General features: G+C 29.4%; 1 long non-coding RNA gene across 1 annotated transcript; it reads left to right on the forward strand.

Annotated features, from left to right (window-relative positions):
• The first annotated feature begins 5,770 nt into the window (after positions 1-5,770).
• On the forward strand, positions 5,771-7,239 carry LOC142227684 (uncharacterized). Its single transcript, XR_012719975.1, has 4 exons — positions 5,771-6,005; positions 6,632-6,705; positions 6,773-6,865; positions 6,936-7,239. It is a non-coding gene; the product is annotated as an uncharacterized LOC142227684 (long non-coding RNA).
• Positions 7,240-8,619: the final 1,380 nt, after the last annotated feature.

Consider the following 8,619-nt stretch of genomic DNA (forward strand, 5'->3'; position numbering starts at 1 on the left):
GTTAAAACTAGAAGTGCCCATATGTAATAAGTACTTTTAGTTAATGTAGTATCACAATGCACTGAATAGTCTAAGTGAGCCTGAAACTTAATTGGGCTGCCACTTTAACCAAACCTAACCTAACCTAACCTACTAGTAATAATCAGCCCAGTTCTATAGCAATATCGGGGTCCAAGGAACAACTGTTACTATTCGCCATTGAATACGCCTACAACACTGGATCCAGGATCTCGTTTAAAAGTTTTTACTCCCAAAAAAACATATGTGCTGCCCGTTTTGCACCGGATACAACATCGGAAGACATATCATCATACATCAAATGGAAGTTGAATTATAATGCTGAAATTAAACTACATATGCTGAAAGACGAAGAAAATCATCGTTTAGGATATTAGGTTAGGTTATGTGGTAGCCCGATGTATCAGGCTCACTTAGACTATTCCGTCCATTGTGATACCACAGTGGTGAACTTCTCTCTTATCACTGAGTGCTGCCCGATTCCATGTTAAGCTCAATGACAAGGGACCTCCTTTTTATAGCCGAGTCCGAACGGCGTTCCACATTCCATTGAAACCACTTAGAGAAGCTTTGAAACCCTCAGAAATATCACCAGCATTACTGAGATGGGATAATCCACCGCTGAAAAACTTTTTGGTGTTCGGTCGAAGCAGGAATCGAACCCACGACCTTGTGTATGCAAGGCGGGCATGCTAACCATTGCACCATGGTGGCTCCCATCGTTTAGGATATTGGTGCCTGAGGATCTCTTTGATAAAATTTTAGACCCGGGTTTTTGGCCTCCTAAAGCGTTTATTACTGTTTATTACTCGTTTACCGACTGTTCCTATTACTGCATCAAAAAAACTAACTGCCCATAAATCTGAAAACGAATTATCTTTGATTTATCAAAACGTTGGAGGACTGAATACTAAATTGTCCAACTTGTATGTGGATAGTTTTGGCTTGAACTATCAAATCATCGCTTTTTCTGAAACCTGGCTTCAAGATAATGTTCTAGACTCTGAAATTTTCTGTAATAAATATCAGATTTATAGATGTGATCGAGTGGATAAATCTAAGAAAACTGGAGGAGGCGTTCATATTGCAGTTTCTTCTGAATATTCTTTTGAAAAAATTTCGAATGAGTTAAATGGTATTGAATTTGTTGCAGTTCGTTTGAATTGAAACTACATGTTTGTTTCATGTTCATATATTCCACCATTTTCAAAAGAAAATATTTATGGTAAACATACAAATGCTATTTGTTAGTCTTTCAAAAATCTAACTGTATGGATTTACGTATTACCCTTGGTGATTTCAATTTACCATCAATCAATGCTTAGGCTCAAACGCTTTAGTTCCATCTGTATCTGGATTTAGGAATAACTTCATTGAGTCGTTATTCCAATTTGATCTTTGTCAAATTAGTAGTGTATACAATTACCGGAATACTATTTTAGATTTTATATTTACAAACCAAAAAGATATTGTTACTCTTTCCTCTGATCCGTTAACAGTACCTAAGGATCGTTATTATCCGACAATAAGTATTCAAATTCCTTTGCCATTACATGAAAGGAACCGAATAATAACAGTGGAAAACTGGAGTACTGCTTTGCAAAAACGAACTTCCAAATATTGTGTTGCCTGATCTGATTATAACATGGAGAATAAAAGATCTTATAAATTGCACATATCAAATGTAAAGTGAACTGAAACGAAAATCTTAAATTTTTTATGGATTTATTAACTCCAAACGCAGTGTTAGAACTTTTCCTAAGTCACTTAAATTTGTATCTGTTGTCGCAGATGATGATGCTGGAATTACTAATCTATTGGCAGACTTTTTTGAATCAACTTACTCAACCAAGCCCTATGATGAATGTAATTCATATCCTTACTCAATACCGCAATCTTGTATTCTCTTCAATATACAATCACTGAATATCAATACTGTTTTTGAAAATTTGCGATGCCTTAAAAATGACAATATTCCAGTTCCAGATTGCATTCCTGCTTGTATTTTGAAACATTGTGCTGATAATCTTTCTCTGCCTCTATGCGAATTATTCAATAAATCGCTTAGTTCAGGAATTTTCCCGTCATTATGGAAACAGTCCTTTACCATTATTTAAATCCAGCATTTGTAAGGGTAATCATAAGTTTTTACTACGGAAATTGGAGTTTATGGGATTCAGTGATATGATTCTAAAATTGATTCGCTCTTACTTGACTGGTAGAACACAGAAAGTTAAATTTCGTGATACGCTTTCTAGAGACATTGCTGTATTTTCGGGAGTACCGCAGGGAAGCTACATGGGTCTGATTTTGTTCAACCTGTTTATAAATGATTTACCAGAATCAATATTACGGTGTAACGTTTTAATGTACGCAGATAATGTTAACATTTTTCATTCTTTTAATGATTATCAGCGTTGCCAGAATTGCTTCACCAAAAACCGCTAGATTTGCCCTAAAAAATAGCTAGAAAAAACGCTAAATTTTTTGTATCAAAAGTCATATTTTTCATGGAAATTTAACAAACTTAGAAGGTTTTTTTCACTTAAAATGCATATTAATTTAATTGTATTCATTTTAATTATACTTCTGTGAGACTGCAACAATATCTAAATCATATAAGAAAATATAAATATGTTTTGTTTTAAGTGGCTTAAATACGCCGAATTAATGATAAATTCGTGAACTTGTACATTTTTGCTAATTTTACCCAAGAGAGTAAAACCCATTCTTATTGTCTTGTAAGTTTATACTGAATAACTTTTATTGCAAAATTACCCAAACAAAACTATTGTTGTCCAATTTTTGTAAATGTAATTCCATTCCATTAATAAATAGCAGATTTGTTTTTATCGCGCGTTTATGAATGTTTTGATCCTATCAATACGATATTTTTTTTTGTATTTTTTCCAAAGATTTTGTACACTAATGATTTTGGTATTGATTTCGCGTCAAATTTAAATTTATTCGTTTTTTTCAGCTTTTTCTTCATGAGCTACCCAGCAAAAAAAAATTTGGAAGTTCTTCCAAAGGCACAACTTTAAAGCACTTCCAGAAGATGCACTCCCAATGATGTTCTTTATTTTAACTACTCAGGATGTTGTTTTAACTAAATTTTTTATAACTTGGTTTTTTCATACTTTTAAAGGGTAATTTTAACTTTTTTGTTTCAAATAGGTTAAAAACAGAGTAAGAAGTCATAAAATGGTACAAATCATTTAAATTTTGTCCAAGAAAATGCTAAATCCAATCTGAAAAAATATGAATTTTTGAAAATATTTGAGGTCAAAAGTTTCCGATAAGCGTTAGAATCCATTAAAAATTATAAAAATTATTTATTTAACAAAATATCACAGAATTTTTTAATTTACATCCATTGAATTCGGATGACACCTAAAAAAGTGATGTAAATTCAGTGCAATGACTGTTGGAATGGAGGACTTCCGTCCTATGACAAGCCAATGGTAAATTCATCGCTTCTGCGTCAATTTTGCACAATTTCCGGATTCAAAAAGAACATTTTCATTACATTTTTGGCGACCCATTTTTGCTGAGTTTCAAAGTGCTTTAAAACCGTGTTAACGACAACTTAAATTTCCAAATTCAGACTCGACTTCAAATTATAATATGCATAAGCGTAGGAAGGCCTCTGGGGAGGGGGCTTAGACCCCTCCAGAAAAATTTTAGCCCCCCCCAGAATTTGAAACTCTATTTATGATTTTCCATTTTTCAATAAATGTCAATAGTTTTTTTTTTTAATTTTTAGAAAAATAAAACAAGTATATACAATTGCACAAAGTTCCGCTAATGACTTTCATGAACAATCGAATTACTTGGGTTGTGGTAGCAGTTACCGATGGCAATGTTTGAAGTCAGATATTTATGAAATAAAGCTGTGGTTGAACTTATGATTGATTTAGTTTAGACAATTTAATTAAAAAAATAGTAATTGATATTAAAACATTCTTTCATAAATTAATATCTTAATAATGCTGCGAAAAAGCGTTGCCTAAAAAGTAGTGAAAATGTTCTTTTTGGGTCTAGAAGTGATGCAAAATTGGCGGAGAAGCAATGAATGTAATATGAGCTTGTCATAGGACAATTGTTCACCGTTTCAACAGCCGTTGCAATGAATTTGCATCACTTCTTAAGGTGAGATCCGAATTCAGTGTTTTGAAGTGAATTAAAAAATTTTGTGATATTTTTCCAAATAAATAATTTTTATATTGTTTTTATGATTTTTAATGCATTCTGACGCTTGTTTGAAACGTTTTTCCTCGAATAATTTCCAAACTTATCGATTTTTCTATAATGGATTTAGCAGTTTTGTGGCAAAATTTGAATAATTTGTACCAATTTATTTATACTTACTCTTTTTTTAAACTATTTGAAAAAAAAAAGAAAACAAAAAATTACACATTAAAATATGACAAAAAAAAAGTAAAAAATGAAGTAGTTAAACTAATTGAGGACGTTTTTGGAAGTACTTTTAAAGTTGTGCCTTTAGAACAACTCACAATTTTCTTGCTGGGAAAAGCGTGGAACTACTTTTAGTTGCTTTATTATAAATTAATTGTCGAGTTATTTTGATGCCCAATTTTTTATTCAATTTTATGAAATAAAAGATTAATTGAACCTATAAGTTCAGTCTATAAATTTTTAGCTAGGAAAATTGTCTAGCTACGCTAATGACAATATGTATATAATGAGTTAAGTTCTTTATGAATGTATATATATATATATATATATATATATATATATATATATATATATATATATATATATATATATATATATATATATATATATATATATATATATATATATATATATATATATATATATATATATATATATATATATATATATATATATATATATATATATATATATATATATATATATATATATATATATATATATATATATACACAGAAAAAAAGGTGTCTTGTTAATTTTAGGACCAGTTTAACTTCCACATAGTTCAAAAAATTTACTGTAATATAGTTCATTTTTCGTAACCACTGCGAAAATTAACTTAGCTAAAGGAAAACTTATAAAAATTCAGTAAATGTTTTTTAGTTCACTAACTACGAAATGGGACGGATTTTTCCTTAAATAAATTTCCAATACAATAGTTAATGCATCGTTGATTGTATTATAAAAAGACATAGGCAATATAAAAATCTTACTACGAAATGTGGACAATTTACTAAGAAAAATTTTTGTATGGAAAAAAAATTTTGTAGTAAAAATTAACTTAACCACAGTACCGATTCGTATGGCGGCTTCCTACAGCTTATTTCGGTTTTTACTATAAGTTGGAGTATATTTCCTCACATTGAAAATTTTAGATAAAGTAGAATAAAAAGTAGTTAATTTAATCCTTGACGGGTGTATATAATTTTTTATGGATTCCTCGTAAATTTTGAATATATTTTACCTTATCCTATAAATAGAATACCAACTAATCAATAAACGTGATACTGGAAATTGAAGTGAGAAGAAATTATGAAATTATTGCATCATCTTTTTTTTTTTTTGTTTGTGTTTGTTATTGCGATGATGTTATGGAATGTGTGTTGTTGGTATCTTTTGTGGTGATAGTTGTTTTGTTGCAATAGCGAGATCAGAAAGGGATCATGTGTGTGTGTGGAGTTGTTTTTCTTTACATATGTGTCCTTTATGACTATTTGTGTCTTTGAGTTTTATTAGTGCATTCAGTTCTGTTGATGCATTTATGAAGCGCACACGTGGTGCGCTTGCGTGCGGTATTTGTGTTTATTAATAAAAATACATTTATTTCGTAACATTTTAGAAACTGATAAGTGAATGGTGTGATGTTAGAGAAAACAAAAACACTTTATATTGATAAAAAATAAATAACTCTAAAATAAATCACATATTAAGAAACTGTATATTTCTATTAATAATTTAAAATTAGTGCGGTTTTAAATTGGTTTACATAAAAATATTCATAATGAGTGGTAATAAAATGATCTATATTTACTCTACATCTGGATCACAGTACAATTTTTTGAGTCTATATTTTTATGTTATAGCGAGTCCTTAAGGTGTGTACTAAGTTCGAGTTTAGGTGCTAAAATCAGAAATAAATCAGTAAGAAAAGTATAAAATTATACGCCTTCGATGCAAATTTAAATATAACTTGATGGAGAATAGCTCGAAACAAGTTTTTTATAAAGTTTATATTCTTTAAATGGATTACACGATTAAGAACAGAAAATCGTTTTTAAGCTTATGTAGAACGCTGTTTTTTAATTTAATATGATGAATTGTTTTCAAGTTATTCCAATATATATAGCGGAAGTGCCTTAATTTTGAACATAACCGTATATCTCAAAAAGTCTAGCTCTTAAAAAACAAGTGTAAATTTGGATTCAGCAACCTCAAATTACTAAAAATTTGATATAAATTTTAAATGAACACAATTTTGTTCCCATGTATTTCTAAAGAAAACTAATCATGAAAAATTGGGATTTTAGCCACTAACCTCGAACTTAATATCCACCATAAATACTAAATGCTATATTGACAAGTGGAAATTATATCTAATTTTATAATATTTTTATTTCATTTATATTCTGAGAAGGATTTCAAAAATGTCCCATTTGTGCATGGATATGATTCCACTAATGTAGTAATTGGATGATTTTTTTCAATGTGGTAAGTTTTTCGTCCATTTGTAATAAAGCCAAAATTTCTATTTATTAAAAATAATTTTCATTTGCAGGATGACAGCAAATCTAATGGTATTTTTTGGAATCTTCTTACTGTTTAATGCTATCTAAGCTGATATCCCTATTGGCTCTAAGAAAATTCTCTTGTAAGTTAAAGATCAAAATACCATAGAATTTGATAATATTTTTATATTTCATATACCTTTTTAACTTCAGAGGCTTATGACGCAAATCCACACAACAAAAACTAGCGAAATCGGTGAAATTGGACAAAAATGAAATGAAAATAGCAACTTATGGCATATATCTTTCATATGGATAGAAAATGGAAATTGATATTAATTAGTTTCATTCTACTAACATAGAATATTACTCTTTTGAAGAAGCAATTACTAACTACCGAAAAGTAACAACATACAGCGTACAAATAAAAACATTTCTTTTATTGTATATCATAAGCCATAGTTTTATGTAATATAATAATAATTTTTTGAAATAAAATACTGGTAGTTATGAAAAATTGTCTTATATTGTACGAAAAATTTCTTAGTTGTATACAGGCTTGTTGTACCTTTAATTCCTCAATTTATTTACTTCTTTGAAAATTATACTGATAAATAGTTTATTTGAAACCAATTTCTAAATATAGGATTCCCAAAAACTTGTTCATTTTTCCGGATAGCAGGAATATTTTGAATGAGTGTAAGTACATTCTTCCCTCAGCGTAGTAAGAATGAACTAAAATACGATGCAATACATAATCTTATTTATAAGAAAATCATGAACTTATCTAGATGAAAAAAATCTTTGGCGCCAAATCATGGTCATTCTTACTATGGGTTAGTTCATTTTTCGTAAACAATAGTAAACTTTTTTTTCGGTGTATATATATATATATATATATATATATATATATATATATTGGACCGATTTCGATGATTTTTGGCAGAACTTGTAAAGCTCTACAAAAAGTCCGCTTGCGATGTGTATTTATCTTTTATTGTTTGCATAACCATTAACATACCTAAAAAAACTAGCAAAAACTTAACAAACTGAAGTTATAGGTTAAATAAATGTTTTATTTTATAAAAATGAATAAAAAATTAGACTTCAACATAACTAGATAATTAATTTATAAAAAGCAACTAAAAGTAGTTCCACACTTTTTCTTAGCAAATAAATTTGGGTGTTGTTCTAAAGGCACAACTTTAAAAGCACTTCCAAAAATGTCCCCACAAAGAAGTTAATTATTTTAACTACGCACGAAGTTGCTTTAATTCAATTTTTTTTAATTCGTTTCTTTCGTATTTTTAATGGGAATTTTTATTTTAATAGGTTAAAAAAAATAGTAATACTACGTTCGCACTAGACACGAAATCTCGAAATTCTAAATAGAAATTCTAAATAGAACCAAAATCTCTTTAAAAACTCAAGTGTTCGAACTGGCAAAATAACGAGATTTTGTAGATTTGAGGATTTAACAGCTGTTTGTAAATATATCAATACAAACACAAACCCGTATGTGTACACGCACACACACATTCATCTACAAGGAAAATTGGGGCAGGGTTGCAAAAAGCGCATTTTTAGTACTAAAACCACAGTTGTACAAGGCAGTATAGGGGATTTTGAAAGAGATTTTGTTGAAATCCTCTACGAGCCAGCTGATATTTGCCTATTGCAAATCTACTGAGATCTAGGAGGATTTCGGCCAAAATCCTCGTTTACGAGGATTTCGTGTCTAGTGCGAACGTAGTATAAGAGTTTATAAAATGGTATAATTTTTCAAAATTTTCCGCAAAAATGCAAAATCCATTCTAGAAAACTTTAATATTTTAATAATTTTTGAAAATATTCGATGTCAAATGTTTCAGACAAGCGTTATAATGCATTGAAAATC

The sequence above is a fragment of the Haematobia irritans genome, chromosome 2 (genome assembly GCF_050003625.1).
Source record: "Haematobia irritans isolate KBUSLIRL chromosome 2, ASM5000362v1, whole genome shotgun sequence".
NCBI classification, from domain to species: Eukaryota; Metazoa; Arthropoda; class Insecta; order Diptera; family Muscidae; genus Haematobia; species Haematobia irritans.